The sequence below is a fragment of the Gopherus flavomarginatus genome, chromosome 7 (assembly GCF_025201925.1).
Source record: "Gopherus flavomarginatus isolate rGopFla2 chromosome 7, rGopFla2.mat.asm, whole genome shotgun sequence".
Lineage (NCBI taxonomy): Eukaryota > Metazoa > Chordata > Testudines > Testudinidae > Gopherus > Gopherus flavomarginatus.
Window position 1 is genome coordinate 2,044,796 of NC_066623.1, and position 27,812 is coordinate 2,072,607.

The 27,812-nt window shown below is 47.0% G+C and overlaps 1 protein-coding gene across 1 annotated transcript in view; it reads left to right on the forward strand.

Moving 5' to 3' along the window:
- LOC127055210 (serine protease inhibitor Kazal-type 5-like) overlaps nucleotides 1–27,812 on the forward strand; it is an 80,391-nt gene that overhangs the window by 32,595 nt on the left and 19,984 nt on the right. The window lies entirely within an intron of this gene.

Sequence of the window (27,812 nt, forward strand, 5' to 3'; positions counted from 1 at the left end):
ATATCAACAAGAAAGGCAGGCCAACATGATGTTTTATTGATATAGGACATGGCAATAGAGATCCGGGATTCTTATCAATAAGTGGCAGAGAGGTTACTGATATAATGCCTGTTTGTTTAGCTACCACACCCTGGCTTCCTAGGGCACACAGGTTCATATGTGACAGCGTGCGTAGGGAAAAACCCAACGGCCATCCTTATGTAGCAACCACATTGTCCTCTTCCGGAACTTCCGTCTAGCTGGGATCGAGGCAATACTTACCTCCCATGTAACAGCCTGGGAAAGGCAGAGTAATCTTGATCCCCAGACACCTCTTGGGGTCATAGATTTTAAAGCCAGAAGGGACCATTTGGTTTGCTGTTTGACTGGCTGCTTTGTGGTGCCATTAGTGAAAAGTCTCAGATCTTCTCTTTTTTCCTGATCCATAACCCAGTGAAGCCAATGAAAGACTCCCAAGGACTTCAGCGGGCTTTGGTTCAGAACCTTTGGCACCAGAAATCTCAATTTTCCAGTCTGTAATCTACTGCCAGTTATGATGCACAATGAAAATTCCAGCATTAGAAAGCTCCTTGGGATGATAATTTTCTCTAGGACTCTGTTTGATCACCACTATCTGATAAGATACTAAACACAACTTGCCATGGTTTTCATTGGCCACAATGTCACAGACAGCGTTATGTCATATAACTCTAGTGTTTCCAACTGGGTTTAGATATAATAAATATAGCAAATGTGGAAAAGTCCAAACTCAGAGAACTGGTAGGTAAAGGTCCCACTAAAGAAAGTCTAATGGAAAAAGGTGTTCAGGAGAGATGGCAGTTTCTTAATGAGACAATATTAAAGGCACAACAGCAAACTATACCAATGCAAAGGAAAGATAGAAAGGACGGTAAGAGGCCAATGTGGCTCCATCAGGAGCTCTTTAATGACCTGAAAATCAGAAAGGAATCCTACAAAAAGTAGAAACATGGCCGAATTGCTAAGGAGGAGAACAAAAGAATAGCACAAGCCTGGAGGGACGAAGTCAGAAAGGCCAAGGAACAGAAATAAAAGCAATAAGAAAAGTTTCTATAAGTACATTAGAAGCAAGATTAAAAATGAAGGAAAATGTAGGTCCTCTACTTGAGAGGGAAGAAGAGCTAACAATGGATGACAACAAGTAGGTGGAGGTGTTGAAAAAGTTAATTGTGACCAGATATTTAACACTAATAATATTACCATCCAGGGGAAGGAAAGCAAATGAAAACAGAGAAGGAACAGGTGGTGAAATATTTAGATATGTTAGATGTATTCAAGTCAGCAGAGCCTGACAAAATTCACCCTAGAGTGCTTAAGGAACCAGCTGAAGCAATCTCAGAACCATTAGCAATTATCTTTGAGAGCTCCTGGAGGACGTGTCAGGTCCCAGTGGACTGGAGAAGGAGCACTTGGTACCTATCTTTAAAAAAGGGGAACAGTCAGCCTCACTTTGATATCTGGAAAGATACTGGTATAAACAGTTAGTTTATAAGCATGTAGAGGATAATAAGGCTCTATAATGGATAACCAGCTTGGATTTGTCATGAACAAATCATGCAAAACCAACCTCATTTCCTTCTTTGACAGGGTTACTGGCTTAGTGGATGGGGGGGAAGCAGCAGATGTTATATATCTTGATATTACTAAGGTTTTTGATGCAGTCCCACATGACATTTTCATAAGCAAACTCAGAAATTCAGTCTAGATGTAGCTACTATAAGGTAGGTGCTCAACTGGATTAAAGACCATACTCAAAGAGTCGTTATCAATGGTTCACTGTGAAACTGGGAGGCTGTATCAGGTGGGGCCCCATAGGGGCCTGTCCCGGGCCCAGTCCTGTTCAGTATTTTCATTAAAGACTTGGATAAGGGAGTGGAGAGGATGCTTATGAAATCTGAGAAAGACACTAAGCTGAGAGAGGTTGCTAGCACATTGGAGGACAGGATTAGAATTCAAAACCACCTTGAAAAATTGGAGAATTAGTCTGAAAGCAACAAGCTGAAATTCAGTAAAAACAAGTGCAAAGTACTACACACAGGCATCAAAAATCAAATGCACAGCTACAAAATGGGGAATAACTGGCTAGGCAGTGGTACTGTAGAACAGGATCTGAGGGTTATAGTGGAATACATATTGAACATGAGTCATCAGTGTGATGCAATTGTGAAAAAGGCTAATATCATTCCGGGGTGTGGTATGTAAGACATTGTAGGTAATTGTCCTGCTCTACTTAGCACTGGTGAGGCCTCAGCTGGAGTCCTGTGTCCAGTTGTGGACACAGGCTTAGGAAAGTTGTGGACAAATTATAGACAGTCCAGAGAGCAGCAACAAAAATGATCAAAGGTTTTGAAAACCTGACCTAGGATGAAAGGTTCAAAAGGTTAAAAAATGAGGTATGATTAGTCTTGAGAAAAGAAGACTGAAGCATGAGAACAGTCTTCAAATATGTCTAGAGCTGCTCTAAAGAGCTCAGTGATCAATGTTCTCCATGTCCACTGAAGGTAGGACATGAAGCAATGGGCTTAATCTGCAGTCAGGGAGATTTAGGTCATTTTAGATATGAAAAACTTTCTAACTGTAAGGATAGTTAGGCACTTAGAGAGGCTGTGAAATCCCTCTTATTGGAGATTTTTAAGCACAGGTTAGACAAATCCCTGTCAGGGAGGTTGCAGGTTGACTTGGTCCTGCCTCAGAGCAGGGGGCTGGTCCAGAGGACATCTCAATGCTTTCAGCCCTAAAATTCTATGATTTTGCCCTTCTCGTGTGTCCATAAGGAGGGGCATCAAAACAAGAAAAAGATAAAGCCTGTGGCTGGAGCTGGAAGGAGTTGAGGGTTACATTGCAAGCCTCTGCCTTAGGAGAGGTGTGGCTCGTCAGAGGGCTGGATGAGTTTGCTTGCTGTGGTCTCCACCTGTGGCTCATTTTCAGAAAGGAGGAAGTCTGAGAAGGAGGAAGAACTGTTTTTTTCAATTTATAATTTTTTTAAAAGATTTCAGTTGTTTTTTACATCATAATCACTTCCCTAGCCACAGGTCACAAACTGAACTACAGACCAGAAAAACACCCTTTGCTGTTAAGTGCATTTGTTTCACCTACACTCTGAGATAGTCTGCTCTGAGAGGGAGGGGTTGGGAGTGGCTGGAAAGCTGCCTTTTATAGGAAAGGTCAGCTGATCTGTGTCATGTGACCCAGGCAGACCTTATAAACAGAGGGCTGGGAGTCAGTGTGTTTGGGGTGGTTCCTGTTGAGAGGCTGGTGTCTGAGTAGGTTAGTGTGTGACATAGCCAAGAGACTAACTAGAAGGCTCCTTGGTAGTACAGCATAGAAAGGTTGTTCTCAGGGACATGGCAGTATAATTTCCAGTGGGCCTTTCATGCACATCACACACTGACATTTGCATTGTAGTGTTCCTATTCCCTTTCTGCATTACCCTTCCCAGCATCAGTGGTTTGAATCAGCTCATTTGATCTACTCAGTCACACACATACACACTACAGCACGCAGCTACAGTCTCTGGGTTGGCTGCAGCATGCCAGGGTACAGCAAAGGGATGTGATCATTCCCCTCTATTTGACATTGGTGAGGCCTCATCTGGAATACTGTGTCCCGTTTTGGGCCCCACATTACAAGAAAGATGTGGAAAAATTGGAGAGTCCAGAGGAGGGCAACAAAAATGATTAGGGGGTTGGAGCACATGACTTATGAGGAGAGGCTGAGGGAACTGAAATTGTTTAGTCTGCAGAAGAGAAGAATGAGGGGGATTTGATAGCTGCTTTCAGCTTCCTGAAAGAGAGTTCCAAAGAGGATGGAGCTCGGCTGTTCTCAGTGGTGGCAGATGACAGAACAAGGAGTAATGGTCTCAAGTTGCAGGGCGGGAGGTTTAGGTTGGATATTAGGAAAAACTTTTTCACTAGGATAGTGGTGAAGCACTGGAATGGGTTATCTAGTGAGGTGGTGGAATCTTCTTCCTTAGAGGTTTTTAAGGTCAGGCTTGACAAAGCCCTGGCTGGGATGAGTTAGTTGGAGTTGGTCCTGCTTTGAGCAGGGGGTTGGACTAGATGACCTCCTGAGGTCCCTTCCAACCCTGATGTTCTATGATTCTATGAAAGGGCCTATGCATCCTCTTCAGCTGTTAGTGAGACTTCATTCTGGACCCTGCTATCTCCTTCCCACAGAGATCTAGTGTTTTCTTGCTATTTATTGTCTAAAACAACAGACCTCAGGAATGCTGCATTAGGACCCTGAGATGATGCTGAGGTAGAACTTTGGCCCTGTTGAGGAGTGTCATCAGGTGACCCTACTGAAGGACCTAAAGGCCTGAATCAGAAGCTTGGGGCTTTGACAGGCTAGGGCAATGGGGTCTGTGTACATGGGAGCCAGGCCTACCACTAGCTACCACTGCATTGCTTCTGGTAGTGAGCCTCGCTGGGGCTTTCACCTTCCTTTGTCATGGTATGTCTACACTACCCCACAGGCACTGGCCCGGGCTAGCCCCCAAGTCTGGGCCCAGGAAGTGGGGCAGGCTACCGATCTCGTGCAATCCTGTCTATCTGCACTAGCTGCAGTGTAGACATACTGTGGGGGAAGATCTCAAATTAAAACCTAGTGCCTGCTGACTAGAGTAGAGAGTGAGAAATGAGCCCTGATGGGCACATCCATCATTGTGAGAGCTATTCAGATACCAAGCTGGGTGCTGTACAAAACAATTCATTCAATATTGACATTTATAATACGGCCTTCGGCAAGTCACTTAATCTCTGTGCCTCATCTGTAAAATGGGGTACCAATAGTACTTCCTTTCTCCCGCCCTGTGTCTCTCTCGTCTGTGTCTATACCCTCAGCGCCCCAGGGAGGTCAGGGTCTGTCTCTTCCCAGGTGTGTGACTCTGCATAGCCTTGCATAGTGGGGCCCTGATCTTGGATGGGGCCTGCAGGGACAACTGGAATGCCAATTCTGATTAATAATGCCTGAGATTAATAGTGACAAAACATCATTTTTTCTGAAACTAGAGCACAATGAAGTGTCTAGTTTAAGTAGTTCTGCCAGCCAACCCTTCAGCCTTCCTTCTCCTTGCTGACTACAAAGAGAACTGTAAGCTCTTTGGAGCAGGGACCATTGTGTTTGGTTTCTCAGGGCCTAGGAAAATGGGTTTCTGACCTGTGGGTAGAGCTCCTGGGCACCAATGGGGATGCAAATCACCCAAAAAATCAGCAGAGCCGCATGCTGCAGTTACAGTAGCGTATTGCCCAAGCAGTGACCATATCTGCCATAGCACCAGGAACCCTGCTGCCTGCTCCACGAACAGAGAAGCAGGCATGCCTTGCCTGAGACTGAAGGAAAAGAAGAACTTTCTGCAATCTGGCAAATTAGTTTCTGTCCACATTAGCCTAAATGAAGGAGAGAGTGAGAGAATGAACACCTAGGAAACACAATGTAGAGTCCAGCCGACGTTAAGATTCTTTTGTTACATCTTCCAGAGAATCTTCCAAAGCCCAGCTGGACACATTCAGCCCACAATTCCAAGTCAGTGAAATTACGCAGGGGATGGAAGTGACTCAGGGTTCCTAACATCATGTAATATAAGAAATCTAGTGGCTTTTCAGGGCATTTTGTTTGGATCCTGCGTCGGCAGCTGATTTGGGCCGGGGGAGTCGGAGAATTCATGAAAAAGCCAGGAGGTCAGAGAATGTGATCCTGGTAATTCAGCAAGTGGCACTGTTTGCCCTGAGTCAGTATTGAGCTTGTTCCCCAGGGCGGTGTTACAAGAGGTTGTGCTGCAGTCTTGCAGATGAGGCATAAAACTGAAGTCCTGATCACTTATGATCATTAAAGAGCAGCCCCCTTCCATGGTGCTAGCTGGCACTCGCAAAGTTTGCACCTACAGTTCTGGATTTGCAACTGAATTGCCAGTGCAAATGTGACAACATGAGACTCGGCAACAGCTCCCTGATCGTGGGTGCAAATCTTAGCTGTTAGAGGGGCAAATATGGAACTCAGACCTGCACAGGAAATTCATTTAATAGATTTTACCCCCATTATCCTGGAAAATTCCAGCTGGACAATTTGCCTGAAATTCTCCTGCTTTTGCAGTTGGATATGAGATTCTTTTACACTCCTTTCTGTCCTGACCTGCTGTGTCATGTTGCTCTTTGCTGTTCAAAGGCTGCCACCTGCATTTCAGAGAGGGGTGAAGTGATCCCTATTGCTTTGTGACTTTTATTAAGCAATTTGGAATCGTCGGATGAATGAAACTGAATAATTGTCAGTAATTAGGATTTGACAAATGGGAGCTTTCCTGCGTGCCCACCTGTATAACAGAACAGCTGAGAGAGGAGAAGGAATTTCAGTCTCATCCCAGGTCTCTGTCAATGTTGCACAAACAGGAATACTGTCACTCGTGTGCTGGAAAGGGGTTCCCAGGAGACCCGTGTTAAAATTTGCCATCAGAATTGGGCAAGTTCCCTGCTTCCATTGGAATTTGTCCTCTCTCTGGATACTGCTACCCCATTGCTGAGAGAGACGAACTATCCCTGAGGCTAAGAATTACAATTCTGAAGAGTATCAGAGGGGTAGCCGTGTTAGTCTGGATCTGTAAAAGCAGCAAAGAATCCTGTGGCACCTTATAGACTAACAGACGTTTTGGAGCATGAGCTTTCGTGGGTGAATACATGCATCTGAAGAAGTGGGTATTCACCCACGAAAGCTCATGCTCCAAAACGTCTGTTAGTCTATAAGGTGCCACAGGACTCTTTGCTGCTAATTCTGAAGAGCACGTTTGTCTTTTGAACTAGGTCAAGCCACACAAAATAGTGCAAAAAGCATCCCTGAGGGAGGATAGGCAACAGTGGCAAAGGAGACGTGGGTGACCTCATTTGTCAAAGACTTTCTGAAAGTTGTTCTAATATCCCACTTGAGGCTCATGAAGCTGAAGCAGTCATGGGGTCACAGGCATCGCGCCGTCCTGGATTTCAGAGATCTGGAAAAGGGAGCCAGCAGAGAGAGCAAAATGAGCAGAGGACTCAAAATGGCTGAAGTTAGTTAAGGCTGGAGATGACTCCAAGGAAGTTCAGAGGAACCTAGCCAAGTTTGGTGAATGGGCAGCATGATGGCAGATGAAATTCAGTGCTGACAAATGCAAGGATAATGCACATTGGAAGGAGGCAACTGAACCACTTGTGCATGTTTCTGCATTCGGAGATGGCTGTAACCGCTCGAGAAAAGAATTCAGGTGAATGACAACCTCTGTTCACAGTGCAGCAGAACCTGAAAAGTCAGGGTGGGATGGTGACTAAAGCGGAAATCATTCTAAAGCTCTTACAGAAACCGGTGGGTGCCCTGACCCGGGATAGCATGCGCAGTACTGAACGGGCCCAGGGGAAGACCCAGCAGAAATAGAAAGGGTTGATAAGAGCCCTCTCCAGAGAGAAACTGAGAAGCTGGGACGCAAGGGAGGAGACAAAGGAGACTAAATGAAATGGTTCAAAATGCAATGAAAAGAAGAATAAATGTATTTTTTGGAGCATGTGAAGTAACATCATCACAGGGGGCAACAGGAAGTAAGACCGAAATCTCTCTGAAAGCATACATTTGGGGGTTGCTTTAAGGATCTGACTCTGCACCAGTTCAGTCTGGAGGAGCTTTAACATTGATTTCAGTGGGAGCAGTATCGGAGCCTAACAGACGGGATGGAGGAGCTGAGGTGGATTAAGTCGCAGCAGAACAAGTTCCGCACCTTGGGCTGAAACTCAGTCAGCCTCATGCTGGTGGAGTCCCCTGTAAGAGCCAGCTTAGCCTAGTGGATTGCACACAGGGCTGGGAGTCAGAAACTACTGCCTCTGCCACTGACTCACTCTGTGGCCTTGGGAAGTCACTTAACCTCTCTCTGTTTGTTTCTCCAGGAGTGAGCTGGAAATAACAACCCTCACCTACCAATGAAGGATGTTGAGAGGATTATGTTTGTAAATCGCTTTGAAGATTAAGAGCACCCTAGAAGTGCAAAGCCTCATCATTAGTACTTATGACAGGTGGGTGGTGTGACATGGGAGGGTAAAGCCCACACCGAGAATGCCTTGTAAGCCCTATTTCCTCTGGCAGTCACAAAACAGCTGCTTCACTGGCTGGCTTGTATTCAGGGGTTGCTAAAATGTAGGGGTCAGGCCGGCTCAGCAAGCAGAGACTGGGAAAACGGAACCTTTCTCCTGGCAGAAGCAGTCCCATTCCAGAATGGGATCTGTTCAGCAGCCGACGGGAGGTGAACTGGCAGACGGAGCCAGGTCTCAGAACCGCACAGCCTCAGCACACAGCCCTGAGTCTCTGTGGAGAAGTGGGAGGGCACGCTGTGAGGTTAAGAAGTTCAGGGAGAAAGAGGATTAAATGGCCATTTCAGAAGCAGATGCAATGCAGCATTACGCAAGGAGGGAACCTCTCTCAGGAGGAGTGTGAGAACCAGGGCGCCCAGAACAAGTGTGTGTTCTGGGCTCTGCGTGAGCCATTGCAGCTGGGGGTGGTGAGAGCCAGGGCTGCAGTTAGGCTGGGTGTGTGTCCACCCACTTGAGGTTGCTCAACAAACTGAAGCAGAAAACAATGAATCCCAGACTGTCAGAACAGCCGTGTACCCATCAGCAGACCAGGGCTGGCCTCTGAGGGGCTTGCAGCTGCAGGGACTTGTGGGGTAGGGAGGAGTACTGCTTTATGGTGAGAGGAGGCTGTTGGAGCATCACAGGGACTGCACCTGGCTGTATCCCCACTCGGTGACCCTTCCAGGGCACCCACTAAAAGTTTCTGGCTCCTGGACGTCATCTTGTGGGTGGAGGAGACTCCTCCCACCCGACTGGGGGTTTTAAGGCTGCCCAGCCCGCTGCCTTATGCTCCCCAGCGGACCAGTCTGCCTAACTGCCTGCAGCTGAGCTTTGCTTTCTCTCGGAGGACAAAGGACAGTGGTTTCACCAGTGACCCTCCACCCCCAGCTCTCCCACAGCAAAGGCCCTTCAGTGTTAAGGGCAAAGTGTCACAGAAAGAACAGACCATGAACTGCCCATCACCCACCAGAGGAGACGGGTAGACAACCTCCTTGCCAGCCCTTAAGGCTGTTGGGCATCGAGCAGAAGATCCTGCCCATTTGCTCACTCAATATGAAAGTGCTGAATCTGTTTCAATATAGCCTCTTATCCCCAAAGTCTTGCTATGTCCCCCATACTCCTGAAAAGAGGTAGAACCCATCCCTCCCACTGTTCCCCAGAGATCAAGCTTCAAAGGCTGGCTAAGTACAAAACCAGCTCAGGGATTTTTTCATGAATCACTCCCTAGTGATTCCAAGAACACATAAATACACAGCCCCGGGATTGGTACATGTGGCTAGGGATGCATTGCAATTCATACTGTCTGGACCCTCTCAGTATCAGGGCTTTTTACGGTTTTTGTGCTTTCAACACTAGCTGAAGTCAATGAGAAGAGAGAGCACCCAGCATCTCCAGAATCAGGCCACAAGACAAGTCTCAGGACACCTCCACAAGATGGTGCAAGTGTGGAGACAGTGGTCAGCATCTGTTTCTAATCCCTGTAGCCCCTTTTCGCATCTCCAGCCCTTGTGGGAATTCCCTCCAATGCAAGGGCTCTGTAGGACCAGCATACACCTTTATGCTACTCCCCTCCTTGCAGTCCCTGGCCCAAGGGCAGTGGCTAGAGGAATGGCCAGAAAACTCTGCACTCCAACAATTCTAGATTGCAGAGCAGCCCATAGCCCGCTTGGGTAGGGTTCCAGTAAGAGCAGCTGGTGGGTTTTCTATAGTAGCATTATGATATTTTCTATCTTCTTATCTATCCCTTGTGGTTAGATGCTTGGCTGTGAGTATGTGTTTTTCCTGCTTGCTGTCCTAGCTTTGCACGGACAGTTGGCACAGCAGACCTTGAGCGAGCTGCTCAATGACCACGAGATTTGTTAAGGTAGGAAGGCATTCAGCCAGGTTTATTGTTGACAAAGCATGGCAGTAGCACCTGGCAGACTTTACAAGGATACTAAGACATGTATGCCCATGACAATGGATGCAGTTTAGTCAGCGGCAGGACATTTTGCTCCCCCCTGAGCAGGCCAAAGACACTCCCTCTCAGAAACATTTTAATATCCTGATATAAACAAGTTACCTACTGTCATCCTGACCTTATATTTTAGAAGGGGTTAGTGTGTTTTTGTTATTTGGGGGGAATGTTTTTGTACCATTTTTAATATTGAGATGTTTTGGTATGTGTTTGCATAAGTCCTTTGTACTTAGCGCTTTTCAGGAATGTGTATTTTTGCAATATTAGCCCTGTTCTTGCCAGATTCCGTGAGCAGGTCCTGCCTCATACCAGGCCTTTAATAAATGGGCTTATGTTTTAGGCTCCTCCTACTACATCTCTTTCCTAATGAGTCCCAACGTTCCATGGTAACAGCTAATTTAGACCTCATCATTTTGCATGTATAGTTGGGATGATGTTTTCCAATGTGCATTACTTGGCACTTATCAACACTGAATTTCATCTGCCATTTTGTTGCCCAGTCACCCAGTTTTGTGAGATCCCTTTGTGCCTCTTCTCGGTCTGCTTTAAACTTAACTGTCTTGATTAATTTTGTATCCTCTGCAAACTTCACCACCGCCCTGTTTACCCCTTTTTCAGATCCTTTATGACTATGTTGAGTATCATTGGTCCCAATACAGATTCTTGGGGGACACCGTTATTTCTCTCTCTCCATTCTGAAAACTGACCATTCCTACCCTTTGTTTCCTATCTTTTAGCCAGCTTCTAACCCATGAAAGGACCTTTCCTCTTATCCCATGATGGCTTACTTTGTATGAGAGCCTTTGATGTGGGGGGACCCCCTCAAGGGTGGAAGGAAGGAGATAATATAGCAGTGGACAGCAGGTCCATGTGTGCACCAGAGAGCATGAAGCAACATTCAGACCTGAAGCAAACATAAACAATGCCCATTGGAGCCAATCGGAGCTGCCAGGGGCGGCTCCAGGTATCAGCATGCCAAGCGCGTGCATGGGGCTGCAAGCCACCGGGGGTGCTCTGCCAGTCCCCATGAGGGCAGCAGGCAGGTTGCCTTTGGCGGCATGCCTGCGGAGGGTCCGCTGGTCCCACGGCTTCGACGGACTTCCTGCAGGAGTGCTGCTGTATCAGTGGGATAGGGGACATCCCGCAGGCAAGCCGCCAAAGGCAGCCTGCCTGCCATGCTTGCGGCGGCAAAATACCTAGAGCTGCCCCTGGGAGTGACACCTGCTTTGGCGGGGATGAACACGTTCTGTTGTGTCCGTGTGTGTGTATGTGCTGTAAACCCTTGTGCCCAGCTGTTCCACATCGCTAGCCAGCGATGGCAGAAGAGTGTTGCTCTGGGTTGCCACCAGGCCCAGACTCAGATACTGCAGCAGATTCACTGCAATTCCCTTCTGCATGTGCCTCCACAGCCCCAGCCTGCTGGGGTCCTGCTCTCCTGCACAAGGAAGGGGCAGGCAATCCAATGCCAGTGCTGGCCCCAGCAAAGAGAGAGGATTCTGATGGGAGGAAGGGAGACAGAGAAGATGAAGGCAAGGTGCCCAGCTGCAGCCATGAGTTGAGTGCAGCAACAGGCAGCAGCCCCTGGACACAGATGAATGGTGCCACCCAGCTGCCTACTGGAGTGGGCTGGGTTGTTTCATTTGGCAAGAAGATCAAAGAAGCTGTGAGTGGGAGGAAGACGAGCATCCATCCTGGGGCTCTGGCAGGAGGAGGAGGTGTCTCTCTCAGAGGGAGGGGGAGGCGAGGCAAAGAGGAAGAGTCTGGAGGAGGAAGGTTCTCAAGTCTTCCACTTTCATTTGCTCCTGTAAACGCATGTCTGAAAAGCCCCAAAAGCTCGCCCTGGACAGGGCGATGCCAGCTGCCTGCGTGGAGCCTGCTGTCTTCAGCCAGTCACCTTTCCCCTGGCAGTGGGTGACAGCAGCTCTCTTTGTTTGCAGGCAGTCCAATGCAAACATCCTCCCTCCACCCACCCCTGGATCACAGCTGCAGAATGTCGGAGCGGGTGTGGGGTGGGGAAACAACCCCCAGGAAGTACTTTTAGCAGGGTCAAACAGACTCATTATTGTGAATCCCAGCTACCGTCGGAGTGGTCACCTGTGCTTGTCCGAAGTGCTCAGGTTCCAGGTCCATGCACAGAGCTCCGTGACCTCCCGGGGCACAAGTGTCTCATGCCTACAGAGATGTCAGTTCCAAAGCTGTGATCCAACTCCCTGCTGGGGTCAATGGACTCCCTTGGACTCCAGGGAGCTTTGGCTGAGGCTCTGTTACCATCTTACTCCCACACTTCCTTTCTGGGGGCAGCCTGTGCAGCCAGGGAGTCTTGTGTCTCCCGCCTTGTGTCTCTGCTCCAGTGTCTCTTCCTGGTGAGCTCTTTGAAAGGCTCCTGGGCGAGAGAAAAATGTCTGTTCTGGGCCCAGCTTGGCGAAGCAGACTAGCAGGACAAAGCAGCCAACTCGAGAGATCCAGGATGGAGGCCCAGGCAGGACTGGTCTTTGGTTTTGAGGCCAGCTATGCTATGGAAATGGTGCCCGACACTGTTTGGGGATGGGTCACAAGGAGTCACTCTTCAGGCCTGCACAGTAGTGTGGCAAGGGAGCCAAACCAGGTCCTTTTTGGTTACCAGGACAGGTAGACCCAAAGCGAGACCTTTTCTCAGAGTGGGGGTGGGGACAGAGGGAGAAATTTAGTCATATCAAAATGCAAATTGTTTCCTTGCACCCAGCTTCCCAGCCACCCAGCTCGCTTTGTATCAGTGACCCGTCCTCTTCATTATTTACCACTCCCCCAATTCTGGTGTCATCAGCAAACATTATCGGTGATTGTGTTTGCTTCTGGGTCTGGAAGGCATCACTCAGAGGTGGGTTTTAATGCAGGATCTGAAGGGAAGGAGAGCAGAGGCCTGACAGGTTAGTTCAGAGACAGGTCCTGATGCATCAAAGGAAGCACAGAGATGTTTCAGAGTAGCAGCCGTGTTAGTCTGTATCCGCAAAAAGAACAGGAGTACTTGTGGCACCTTAGCCTCCTGTTCTTTGTACAGAGATGTTTGTGGGCAAAATGGGAGTCCCAGACAGGCAGGACTGTTAGAGCAGAGAGGATGGAGTTGGAGGTGGCGGCGTGATGGGAGAGGAGAGCAGATGAGTCAGGAGGGGCAGAGCCGTGCAGGGGTCTTGGCAGCGAGGACAAGACACTTGTGTTTGAGGAGGCAGAAAAGGGAGCCAGTGGAAGGATTCATAGAGGGAGTGATGTGGCCAGAGTGACAGGCAAGGAGGATGGCTCCTACCATCTGCCTTTCAGTGCAGGGCATGGAAAAACCTGTGGGGAAAAAGGTTGGGCCTGGGGACTTTTGATTCATCGTCTAGTGATATTTTTTTAAAGAATCTGTTACTCTGTGATGTGACGCTTTTTAAAGCAATGTTCACTGATGTCTCCACTTCCCCTGCCCAACACCAGTGAGAAGAATCGGGCCTCCCAGCCCTGAGTTTCAGTCACTTCCTCTTCGGTCAACTTCTACTTTGTCCCTCGCTGACCAACATTAACCAAGCACCCAAACAGCTGCTGGTGAAGTTCCCCAGACACTTTCGCTTGCTTTATTCTCTTCTTCCCCGTTCTGTAGTAGCTCACTCCCCACCCTGCAGCTCAGGGTGTTTCAGATTTGGCCTATTCCTATTATTTATGATTTGGCCTAGGTTTTACGACTGGTGCGGTACCGGGTCATAACTGCAGGGCTGCCAGGCAGAGAGAAGAATCCATGTACTCAGCCCACATTCTCAGTCAGCATCGGCTGCCTTGCGTGGTGTGTTTGCATTAGCCACTGCTCAGGGTCCATTTGGGCCTCTCTTTTCTGTGTCAGTTTATAAGACAGGCAGAAATGGAGGGAGAACAGGATCCCTCAGGTAGGAGGGAGCAGCAGCTTCTGGATGAATTAGACAAACCCAACAATAGTTTCCATCTTGCCAAGGACCTGGCCAGGAGCTATTTGTCAGAATTCCAAATCAGGATTTGTTCATCTGCCTCTGTCATCTGGCACAGAGCTGCAGCGGGTGGCACATGATCCGGGTGAGGCTCTGCTGAAAAGATCAGGAATGCAGACAGCTGTGTGGTACTGCCTGACTCTGAAGACAGAATGGGAGAAGGAGCCTTTCATCTCAGGATCATGGGTTCCAATTTGACTCCAAAGTATGAGTCTATCGACTGCAAGCTCTGGGAGTCTGGAAGGCAGTTCCCAGCCAAGTTCCAGGGATGGGAGTTTTCTTATCACTGACACACACACAAAACAACTCCCAGCTCCTTCTGTCCTGATTTGAACACCTCTGTTGGCAGGCTTAGCAAAGAGAACAATGATTGTAAGTGCAACTTGCCCTGCAGCCTGTGTCGTGACAGCGGATCCTGCAGGAACGTTGACATGGGATTTAGGGAGGAAGGAGAAAACCTTTCACTGCCTGTTCTAGGGCATAAAGAGCTCCCCTGTCTCGTGGATGCACAATCAGGAGCTTTATACCAGCAGGACAGCGAGTGAGAAACCGATATTTCTAGGAATCCACCTGGGTAAATGGGCAGAGCACCTCCAATGCCTACTGGGGGAGACGTTCATTCCAGAGAAGAGGCTTCTGTTTCCCTGCCAAGCTGCCAGAGGGCAGGGCTGGTGCTATGTGGAGTGGAGTTCAAAGGGATTGAGTGAGGCCTATTAAAGTGGTTTATGTGGAGCAATCATTGTCATTAGGCTGCACAAGTTCTTCCATGTACCATTCCACCCCATGCTGTTGTTGCAGTGAATAGGGCAGGACTGTCCTGTCCTGGCCACCTGACAGCTACCAAAGGGGGAAACCCATCAACGCCTCCTCAGTCATTGGTTTGTATCCCTGAAACTAACGAGTGATCACTAGCAAAGCTGCTCCCAATAAGGACTGGAGCCAGGAGATGCTTACGGCTTTTGTTGTGGTTAGCATTCTTAAGGATATAGAAGGGGAAAAGTTGTCAGGTGCATAAGTTGTGACATCCAAACAAAGACATTCTTCTGTTTCCCTTAATGGGCAGATAATCTCAGGAGTCATTCATGCTATTAATTCCTCCCACATCCCAACTTGCTCCTATTTTGAAAAGTTCCTAAAACCCAGCAGCAAACCCAGTCAAACTAGGGACCAGACTAGTCCAGGACTTGGACCTTTGAATGCTGGGGGTCTGATTCAAATCACTGGATCCAGAGGCATCTTGCAATGTTGCTTCTGGGCCATGTCCTCATATTGAAACCCTGGCCTATTTCTAGTTCTACTCCTGATCTGGCTCAAATCTTGTGAAAGCAGATTGATTTCCTTGGTCTGACATCTTGTGAGAACAGCTCATGAGCTATCCATGGCTTGACAACCAAACTCATCCCCAAACATTAGCTCTAATGCAGCTTCAAATACAAATGTAAACCAGACCGTATTCTCTGCAGCCCACCTCCAACAATTCCCACCCCCCAAGCCTCTATCTCTGCTCCCGGCGTAGAATTACTTTGTGCCTATACATGAAGATCTCTCCAGGGGATGAACTTTACTAACATACGCCCCTGGCGCTGTTACCATGTGCCGTCTGTCTGACGTCAATCTGACATGACGTAAGAAAAGCTTCTGTTTTCATGTTCCTGTTGAAACCATTCAGTGTATCTGTCACCCATTCCCAGACCCTACTGACTTGCAAAATCGGCTTGACATATTCCAATTCACCCCATTAAGTCACATTATTCACAGTTACTAATGACGAATTCCTTCCTTTTTAGTTGACTGACTATAATTACATTCCACCCGTCTGCGCTCAGCATCAGTTCTGTCCATGTTGGCGAAGGTTTTTCAAAATGTTAATGCCTCTAAATTTATTATCAAGTGAGACTGAAAACCTCCCTTTTAAGCTGAAGGCATCTTTGTAGGAGAAGTGCAGGTTCCTAAATTAAAGCCACACCATAGTTTCATTTTAAACCATCATTTACTGTGTCCTGTGTAACCCTAATATCTCTTGTGTCTGCTAGTATTCAGGAGTTTTATTCCACTCATGCTGGAGACCCTAGCCTGCATCAGGTGTGGTACAAACACAGAGCAAGAGACATTCCCTGCTAGTCTATATTGACAAGATAATGGTGGCAGGAAGAGAAGAATTAAGCCCAAATCTCCTGAATACCACCTCAGTGCTTTATTGACCAGCACTCCTAACTTCTGTTCTGAATCACCTGTTTCAGTTTCAGCCTCCAGTAAATTATACACTAGAATGTTTATTTTTCAGCGCTGCTCTGTGTATGCCACACACTTTAATCTTTTTTCCTTTTGACGTGTAAGTATTTCTTTAAAGTTCACAAAAAATAGAAAGTATCGTACCTCAGTCAAGATCTGGTTGCACAACACAATCAAATGACACCACAGACATAGATATCAAAAAGTGACTAGTCCCTGCAACAAACACAACTGAGAAACGAAGGTCTGTAATGAAGTTTTCAATTCAAAAAGTCTGGACAGTAGAGGTGCTAATTTTAGATATACCAGGAACCCACTATACTCATACAGAAGCTTGTTAACATTTGTGCAGGTATTATGCAGATTAAAACATCATTCAGTGACATCATAAAAATACCCTAGAAAATCCAAGGGATAGTCTAATAAATTTATTAAGCATCTCAGCAATTAGCCTCTGAGAGAACTTAATCCACACCCATTAGTCATATTGGACCCTGTTCAGGAATGCACATAAGTACATGCTTAAATCCATCCCGATTCAGGTAAACACTTAAGCACTCAACCTGAGTGGGGCTGTAAAGTGCTGTGAGACACTTACCCTCCCATTAGATAAAGATCCAAAGGAAGCAGCAATCCCAGTTAAGGTTGGAAAATGGTTCCCAACAGATGTGCAGCTGATAAGGAACAAAGGATCCTTTGTATTTCTCTGTAATTTTATAGGGTCCTTTGGCACACCATGTGTTTGTTTAAAAATTGTCACTGCAAATTGTTTGAGTGTCTTGGCTGGACACTTAATCCATTTGGGTGTTGGTTTGTTCCAATGTAAATATCCTGGCCTCATTTATCCTGTTTTCATGAGAGTTTGGCTCCTTCCACAGGGCTGCTGATTCTTTGGGTTCTATAAACTGCCCCAGTGAAACTGTGTAAACACTTTCTGTTCCTTCAGCAAATCTGCATCATCATGGAGTGGATTCAGCCACTTGTAGATTGCCACGTACTTTTAGGGGCGAAAGAAAAATGCAGACCTGTTATTTACTAGGCTGCATGTGGCAATAGATTGTAAGGGATGCAAGAAGGGTATGGGTATGGGTCACGATGCAAACTGCAGGCACGCACACAACTAAAATTAATTAATTTAAAGTTTTATTAGGGATAGTTACAAGGGGTAGGGGAGCAGCGTATGATTAGCTAATAGAGTTAATGGAACTTAAAACATACAATGGCTAAAGTATTTACTATTAAACAATATTTATAAACAAAGATGCAGTAAACAATATTTATAAACACGGATGCAGCATTTAGTAATAACCAATACTTTCGAATACAAACCAACTCATAACGACCGGCAAACGTAGAAACTCTGCTTAAAACACGTGAGCTGAGAGAGCCTTCAAGGTGATCAGGCTCGGTTATGGGTGTGCACAAGATACACAGGATTTGTTTTTTCTTTCTCCTCTTCTGCCTGCACATGGCAGACCAGCCTAAAATACCCACTATGACATCATAGAAGTGTCATAGGGGAAGGGGCCCAAAAACTGTGTGTGTTCCTTTCTGATTGGTACAAGCAAAGTTTACACCAAGTAGGGGGGCAGGTGCCTGAAAGTCTGGCTTCGCCCCCCCAAAAGGTGAGGAAATGCATATAGTTCAGAATGCGTTTAACACTGAATGACAAAGGAAGAGGCCAGGGCAATACCAGTATGGGCAAGTTTTTAGGATGCAGACAGGAACTTATCTTAACACCACTCTCTAGGAGGCAGGAGAATTCATGTCACAACAGCAGCAGAGTCATGCAAACCGGGTGACAATCAGTGAAGAATGCTTTTCCTATTTCAGATAGTGGAATTAAGGAAGCAGAAAGCTTCCCAGGCCTTTCAGCAAATAGCTCAGGTTTATGAATATTGCTTGTTAAATTTCCAAACCCAAAAGCATCTGAGGCACTTTGCAGGTGTGGTCCTAGCCCCGGGGAATTTGTGTCTGATAACGCGATGTAGGGATCACACAACATTTAGGTGGGGTGGTTGCTTACTCAGCAAGACCTAGGGCACATCATAGTGCAGCAAAGGGTTTTTTAAAGGACACATACTAAAAATAAATCAATACATTCAAGTCCTTCCGTTGACAAGTGCGCTGGCAGAGAGAGGTTCCCAGGGCGGGACTGGAATGTGTAATAATGGCCTTGCTGAGGAGTGCAGGAAGGGTGTTCCATGGGTAGGTGTGGAAAACAGCCCGGAGCTGTGGTGAGAACAGCAGGTGGCAGGTCTCTAGCAGAGTGGGAATGCAGGGGATGTGCGGAGAGACCTTGTTGCATAAGTAGTGTGGGGCAATTGGGACTTAACCTTCCAAATCATCAGTGGATCTCTTTTTAGGGATGGAAGGGCCTTAATGTTACCCCACCCTGTAGCCTACATGGAATGAATTGGGGGTCTGAATCCAGCTGCGTGTTTGAAAGCCCAATTAAATATCCCTGATTCATATTTAATCCAGTACTAATTAATGCTACCACATCATAAGCATATATCTGCCCTGCATCTCCAAAAGCAGATGCCATGATGTCACCATCCAATGCTATTAGTATGACAAAGCTTGGTCTCTAAAGCCGGCATGAAAGGCAAATACCCGAGGAACAGGCATGCCAGAGCATGAGACACCAAGGTGGCACTGGAACACAGCAACTGCAGCTGCTTAGTCCCAACACTGACTCCAGCCCTGACTGAATCTACAGTCAGACTCTGGGGAATGGCCCTTCCAAGGGTGGGGGCCTGTCTGCATGCAGCCAGTATCGAAGATCGAGGAAGGCTAAGCATCCCCAAACAACTTTGTGTGGCTCTGCTCATGCTCCGCCCCCAGCCCCCTTCCTGCTTCCCGGCACTGTGCTGTGGGGGGCTCTTCCCTCCATGGCTGGGGCCCCAGGATAGGGCTGGGACTAATGGGGGCCAGCCTGTGCTTCAGGGCTGAGGGTGGGGGGTCCACCCCACCTGGTGCGCCAGGCAAAGCTGTCAGATCCAAGCAGGGGCAGCGGAACAAGGGGGGGGAAGAAGGTTACACAAATGTCCACATCACCATATTGACAATCACACTTGGCCCCTTCCTTGGCAAACCTGACAAAGAGGCAAGTGACAGGGCTGGGTGGGCCATGGAGACTCCTTCCCCGTCCTGGTGCTGCGCCTGTGTGGTGGGTATGTAGGACTCGGGCTATCAGAGCTGTGAATCCCAGGCCTGCTCGCAGGCAGAGAGAGAGGAACATCGACAAATGCAAATTTGGAGCTGACTTTTGGGATTCTATCTGGAGTATTGCATTCCAGAGCATGTCTACACACCAATTAAAAACCCGCTCCTGGCCCATGCCAGCTAACTCAAGCTAGCGGTGCTCAGGCTGAGGGGCTGTTTGATTGTGGTGTACACATCTGCTGTTTGGGGACTCTGATGTGGGAGCGTATCAGAGCCGGGGCTCCAGCCCAAGCCCGAATGTCTACGCTGCAATTAAACAGCCCCTTTGCCCAAGCCCCATGAGCTGGGTCAGCTGGCACAGGAGAGCCGAGGGAGTCTAACTGCACTTTAGGCATGCCCTCAATGACTCAGACACTGGGACAGAACCTCGTGGGCAGTGGATCTGTGCTAACTACTAGTCTGACCATTAAGGGACCCAGGGCATGGGGAGATTCACCACTTCCGGGAAATCATCATGGAAACAGACATTGCCTATCAATGCCCCACCTTCATCCACCTGCACTAGATAAACCCTTTGAGCATGTTCTGCTGGATAACCAACCCTCCTGCTCCAGGGCACAAGATGATCCTTGCAAGAGTCAAGAGGGACTTACTCTTTGCACGACTGGCTAAGTGCATTGAGGTAGGTTTCATCAAGTGTCAGGAAAGTGCAACACCAACGGACTGATCTGGTGAGGCGAATTCTAGTTTCCTAGACCCAATAACTGAGCTGACAGTGGCTAATAGGGTTTAGAATGATACTTAATCCATCAGATTTTCCATTCCCCTTCTAATAGAAGTGTAATGTCTTCAGTGTCTCAGGTGTCCATGTCACACTACTATAACCCTGTCATGCCGGGGACACCAAGACGTAAGCATCACATTGTGGGAAGGCTGGCACAGGGAGGCTTTCAGGAGCACAGCAGGTTAAATGTAAAGATTACGGCTGATTGAAAATGTCCGTCAAAACCTTTATTAAGGCCAAATTGGGCTTTCTACTAAATGAACAGTTCTGTGGAATGTACCTGCTCGTCTTGAAAATGTTCAGGTTCTCGTTGGTAAAATGGAGTTTTCAATTTGCAGCAGCTTTTGGCTTGAAATTTTTGTTTTTCAGTTGACAAAAACCAAAAAAAGTTGCAGTATTCTTTTTTTTTTCTCCCATATATTGAAATTTTCCATGGAAACAAAACCATGCATTTCTGACCAGTTCTAGAAAAGCTACTTTCAAATGCACACTTCCCTTCTCATAATTCCTATATCCTCCTCTTTCCTCCAGCTCTTCACCCCTTCTGCACAGAAATCCCCCAGCATCCCTTGCCCTCATTGGATGGTGTCAGGGTTGTTTCCCCACTCTGGCACTTCGAGCGCAGAAGGTGGGGTCGTCAAAGACTCTAAAAATTAATACTGGCTGCTCCAGACTTGTATTAAACTCCCCAGGTTACAGCTTTTCTCTGACCTTGGATTGGTAGATGCTGCCACCACCCAAGTGCAGAACCTCTCTGAGAACCCAGGAAGGTGTACTTGGGAATTCCTTCCTGTGGGTACCCTCAAGCCCTGTCACACACACACCCTGGAGAAGAGCTGAGAAGGGAAAAAAGGGAAATCAGCTGTTGACACCAGCTAATTAAACAACATTTTCAGAAACCTCTTGACACAAAATCCAATCCTGGTCTTGAAACAGGTAAATTTTATTAATTAAATAAAAAGAGAAGAAAATACATCTGGGAATTTAGGCTTTTGCTAGATTTAAAAAAACAACTCCTCCAAGGATTAAGCATCAAGAATAGCTTCTTGAGGTCCAGCTTAAAGGTTATAAGCAAAACAAAAGCACCTGGGTTTAGCACAGAGGAGTCCACAAGCCATAAAAAAATAAAAGGGATAAACCTAATTGCATCTTCCTAGACATTTCCTAACCTACTTACACATCTGGGGTTTCAAATGAGTAGTTTCTAGGTATGAGACTGATGATTTTTCATATGTGGCCCAAACTTCTCACAACTTAGCAGTTGCCGTGTCTGCCTCTCCCTGGAGAACAACAACAGCCAGACAAAAGGGGAGTGTTATTTCAACTTTAAAAAGTTCTAGCCTTCCATTGGCTCTTTTGGCCAGGTGCCCACCCACTTCTTTTTACTTGTGCATAGCAGTGAGACTCTTTAACCCTTTACAGGTAGAGCAATTAGAGAACAGCTACTAAGAGTGCTTTTATAGCTAGTGGCTGGCTGGGTGTCCATAAAAGGGAGTGACCCCTGCCTCATTTATCACAGATGGTGAGTCTCTTCCCCAAATTCCCCAAGATGAATGGCCACCGACTGTTGAGGTTGCATCAGGCGCACACTTGAAAGGTGATTGCTCTCTAGTCTGCAGTGGGATATTCTAACGTTCTGACAGTGCAATTAAGCAATCCCACAGGCCAGGCAAGGTGGTACTAACGCCAAGAGCCACAGCCAGACTCTGCATCTCTTGGCCTCCTCCTGTTAGTGCAGGTAATTTCCCTTCATCCTGCAGGGCTGGAGGGGTCCCACCTGGCATCACTTAGGTTTGGAATGTCTGAGGAGAACAAACCACTTCTTACCTTGGGGGCCAATTGTCAGTCAAGTTTCCTAGTTAGGGCTTGAATTTTGGGGCACTGTCTGGGAATAGGAGCAAAAAAAGCTGCTCAGTTTAAACTGACCAATTTCTGTTCCACAACAAACGTTTGTGCATGAAAGTGGATTTACTTGCATGCCACTGCAGATTGGATCCAGAGTGAAATGTTACCGTTCCTGTTGGCCAATACAGATGTTTCCAAGCAATATCCTCCCTCTGAGTGGATTGAAATAGGCCATGTTGGCAGCACAGAGACAGTTTTCCCCCTGGGATGGGGGAGGGAACACCTTTTATTTCCATGGGAAATTCAAAGCCACAGTGAGAAACTTTCTGCTTTGTCCTGAACCAGTCAAAACGGGATTTTACTTTGGGACACAGGGTTTGCATACAGCTTCAGGCTCATCCAGCGGTGACCTATGCTTGATGCTTGGTGGAAGGCATAAAATACCCCAGTGCAGCCGTCTGATTGTGTAATACTGCACATGAGGATAAAATTCCTTTCTAAGCCTTGCAGGTGATCAGTTTATGCCCTGAATTATGAGATTTTGATGACTCCTTTCCAACCTGCAAACCAGCTCTTGCAAACACAGTCAGAGCATTGGACTTGGTCACCCCGTTGGTCAGAGAGTCCTGTGATTCAGCGAGGGGTTGTGCTGATTTTGCCCCATGTGATCACTTTTCCTGCAGGGACATGTGCAAACCCAAGCCCCTTGCTCCAGTGTGACAGTTTTTAAGGAGGCAGATCATGCCTGTGCAGGTGTGGCCATTAGAGCAGTATGAAATTTCCCACAGAACTCTTGGAGAACACTGTTGCTTTGGTACCCCGCGCTCTACTCTGGCTCCCCGTTGTCCAGGTCGAGGGCTGTGTTCTGATTTTCAAAGCCCCATAGGGCTTTGGTTGCAGCTTCGTGAGTGTCTCTCGCTTTTTCTAACCACAGCCTCCTACACCAGCTACATTCTTGTGGAGCAAAAGTTCTTGCCCAACAGGGGACACTCATGCCTGGGAGTATGAGCAGGTCCAAGATTATGTGCCTGGTGGAACGGGAATGACCCCTAACCAGTCTGCATCCACAGCTAAATGCAACTCACCTTTGCCCTCATTAGTACTCTCCTCCTCGGACTTTGTATTCAAGCCTGGGGTCAGGGAAGGAAGTCTTTTAAGATTCATAGATTTTTTAAGGCCAGTAGGGAGCATTGGGGACATGCAGTCTGATCTCCTGCAGAGCGCAGGCCAGAGAATTCCAGCCAGTGATTCCTGCATCAACCCTGTAGCTTCTGGCTAAGCTAGATAATCTCTTCTAGAAAGAGTCACCCAACCTTGAAGGGAGACAGAGCGTTGCTGGTTTGACGCTTGGGAGGATCTCAGACATCATGGTGATGGACACCAACATAACAACCTGGATGAATAGGCCAAGATAGGTGTAACCCAGCTCTAGCTATCTGATCCACTGTAACATGCGGAGAACAATACTTAAGGGATTTGCAGGGATTTATTAGTGCTTTGAAGATGGGACGAGTGAAGCTTTATTACTATTCTCATCCCAAATGAACCTGAACCCACCCTTGCAAAATACCCCTATCACTGGTGCTCAGATCAACCCTGCACAAAGCCCTGTGCAGAGCACAGTCTGCAGCGTGCCCCGGTGCCTGACGGAACGGGCGTGTATTACAAAGGACACAGGTATGAAAATAAGGTCCATGCTCTAGTTCAGGCACAAGACACTGATCATTGTTGTTCCCATTATTATTATTATTATTTAACTGGAGTACCAGAACCCCTAAGAGCCCCAGTCACGGACCGGGACCCCCTTGTGATTGGCTCTGTACAAACCCAGAACCAAACATGATCCCTGCCTCCAGAGACAACTGGTGAACAGAGACAGATGTGAGGAGCAAGGAAACAATGAGGCAATAATGGGCTTCCTGCAAGAATTGTTGGGTAGAAATTCTCTGGCCTGTGTTACACAGGAGGCAGGGCCGGCTCCAGGCACCAGCACAGGAAGCAGGTGCTTGGGGCGGCCAATGGAAAGAGGTGACAAGTCCAGGTCTTTGGCGGCAATTCAGCAGCGGGTCCCTCCGTCCCTCTCTTCCTTTTTGAGCTGCCGCTGATGTGCCACCGAAGAGGAAGAGAGGGAGTGAAGGACCCGCCACTGAAATGCCGCAGAAGAGTGAAGCGGCACGATTGAGCTGCCGCTGACGTGCCGCCGATCTGCACTTCCCCCACCACCCCTCCCATTTCGCCGCTTGGGGCAGCAAAAAAGCTGGAGCCGGCCCTGGCAGGAGGTCAGGCTAGATTATCATGGTGGACCATTCTGGCTTTAAAATCTGTGAAAGGATGAAAGAGAATAGTGGAGGAGGGTGGAGATGAGGTGACGGAAGCACTGAGAGGAAAGAGAGGATGATGACGTTGTTGAGAGTTTATAGCTAGTTTGGTCACTGTCTGTTTTATTGTTCTCTGAACTTCCCTCAGGTTGATACTATCTCTCTGCAATGCAGTGTCCAGAAGAAAAAGTATTTTTCCGGGTGTGGGTGCACCAGACAGAGCTCACTAGAGAAGGCACTGTTAGCTTCTGGCTTTGAAACTTGATGCTTTTCATATACAGCCCAAATGTACACTGGTGTATTTATCAACAGCTACATCGCCCTGCCTCACCTAGGTCTCTCCCCCACCCAGCACGTGTGCATTTCAGATTACTTCCCACACAAGTAGGAGCCTGCATGTCTTCATCCTGATTCTCACTTATTGGTTTCAACCTCCTTTTCTAATCCCTCGAGTTCTCTTGGCACCAGGCCTCATTGGGGTGTGCGGCTCCACCCTGTTTAGCATCAGTCGTGTGCTGTTTACTTTGTCTTCCAGGCCATGAGTGGTGATGTTGAATACAACTGGTATTTCTAACACCACTCCTTGCATTTCCCATTCGATACCTCCCCCGAGTTGATACATAGCTGTTTAGCCTCGTCCTTTGCTTTCATAGTCTTTTAGCCAGTTTTTAATCCTCATGGCAGTGTTCAGCCCACACGTCCATATGACATCATTTAACACATACTTCACAGGATACTGCCAAATCTATTACTAAAATCCAGTGTACCCCTTGTGCACTTGGGCTCTGCTCCTGCAATCAGCTCTAATTGGGCAGAGCCCCACTGAAGTCAATGGGGCGACATTGCATCTCATTGCAGGACTGTGATTGAATCTGGTAAAGCGGTCTATAAAAGCAATCAAGTGTTTCGGGCAATATTTACATTGTATAAACTCATGCTACCTATTCCTCATTGTTCTGCCAGGGGCTGATCTTGCTCTAATTGGAATTAGTGCTGAAGGGGGCCAGACCTTTACCCCAATAGATGTTTAGGATTTTTCTTCTCTTCCATGATTTTATTTGGCAGTTAGAATTATGGGATGATGACTGCTGAGGTCACTTTTCTTTCCTTTTCTGAAACTTGGCATTACATATCCCTTTATTTCCATTAATAAAATGTCCCTGAACAGCATAAGATTGTCTCACATTTATATGTTGCTTGAAGCAATTTGGAAGCAGACTGGTGTAGTGGATAGGACCCTGGAATGGAAAGAGGGGACTGGTTCTCCTGCTCAGCCAATAACCTTTGGTGTGACGTTGGGAAAGTCACTTTGCTTCTCTGTGGCTCAAATTCTCCACATGCAAAATGGATGGGAAATGTTACTCACCTTCACTTTGAGGCTACACATGAGAAGTGCTAGAGGGACCTGACTCAAAGCCCAAGGAAGTCTTTCAATGGGACTTTGGATCCAGCCAGAAAGAACATCAACAAATGTTTCTAGCAATTGAGTCTTCAGTCTACAGATTGTTCCACAGCAATTTATTTTAAATATTCATATTGAAATTGAGCTGTGGTGGTTAGTTGTGCCTGGACACAGGTCACAGATAATTCCTTACCTGTAAATGGCATTTCATCCAGAAGGTCTCCAAGCCAGAAATAACTGGCTATTCTTTTGCCCTCTTCCCTGCCACGTACAAAGTGGGACCCTTCCAGACAAGGCAATTCCTCATCTTTGCTTGGAACAGGTCAAGGTCACCAAAATTGCACCTAACCTGCTTCTCCTTCTTGCCCTCAGGACTTCTCTGCCCTTCAACCGTTGAGCCTTTAATTACTGTGGTCTATTTTTTTCTTAGTTTGAGCCATCTCTTTCCTGATTTGGGGAAATGACATTGTCACCACAAATTCTTTTCTTCCACTGAGAACAAGACCAGTTCCCTGTTCCTTTCTGCAGGACTCACATTCTTGATCTTAGACTGTCTTTCATGCCATTTTCTGTGCCCTCTCTAGGACCTTCTCTCTGCTAGACAGGCCCCCACTTGGCACATAAGGGTCCTTAGAAGCCTGATGAGATTTCGCCTCTCCTGCCTTATACAATGACAACATCACTCTTACAAAGATGCTACTCTTCTTTCTGAGAAGCAGTGCCTGTGTGGGATCTAATGAGTGCCATGAGCAGTGCTCATGTCCTGTCTTTTGAAGCATGTCCAAAGCTGTGGAGTGGCTGGAAGGAGTTAAGGATCCTGGATCCCTGTGAACTGCAGAGCATTTTCCGTAGTGTTGCTGTTGTGTGAATTCTAGGATTTGTCTGAAAGGGATTGACTGTGTTCAACCAGGCACCAAGTCCAGCATTTTCAAACTTGGATGTGTAGAGCTAGCTAGGCACTTACATTCATTCCTAGGCCCTAGAATCAAAGTGGCCTGATTTTCAGAGGCTCTGAGAAGCCCCCAGCTCCCGTTGACATCACTGGAACCAGGTCATTAAAACAGAACCCTTAGCAGCTATTGCCTGCAAATATAGGATGCAAAATAATGAGGCGCCCTGATAAGCACTTTGATTTCACTAGCCACCCTGCAGAGTGTCCCATGGTGAGACTCCCCTGGTTGTGTTTGAAATTGACCTGATCCATTTATAAATTCCTTCCTTTGACAAGATCCAGGGCGTGACTCAAACATGTTCTGTCCCTATGAAAATTAATGGTGTTGATGGGATCATTAGAATTTGAAGCTCCCCTCAGCAAACTGGTTTCACAGCTAATGATGGTTCTTGGGAAAGTTATGTCACAATCAAGGTGGAGTATCTGGCCACCTATAAATATATGATCCCAACTCTTTCACTGGGATTTTATCAAGCAATACAGTAACAGACTAGACACAGGCCAACAGCCACTGTCCTTACCATGAAGACAGCAGGTACCTTTGTGTTCCTTGCTCTGGCATCTTTCTGCTGCTTCTCAGGTGAGTAACTTTTGCTGTAATCTGCTCAGGATCATATAAGTGACACTTCAAATCGTAGGAAGCTCTGACGAAGGATAGAGATTAAAATGTCATCCAGCTGGAGAAGTGGCTGGTTCTAAAGAGACCCAGAGCAGTATTAGGAAAAAGCTCCATCATTTTTGTATTCTTAGCATTTATAACAAAACTGGCTTTTTGATGAGTATTTGTGAAATTGGCACTATGCATGACTTTGCCATTGGTGACTGGCCTTTTCTCCGGTAAGTGAAAAGGATGGAATTCCCCCAGCGGTGTGAGAGCATCCACTTTCACTCATTGTGATGGGAAAAAATGCAATTCTTTGTTTGTGGAGACTGGACACTTTGCTGTCCAGATTACCATTTTTTTCTTTTCTTTTTTGTAATTGAATTTTTGCACATGGAAGTCAAGGCCAGAACCGAAAATGTAAACTGGTTTTGTGAATTCCTCAAAATGGGAATTTTTCACCAGCTCTGTTAGCACTGAATGTAT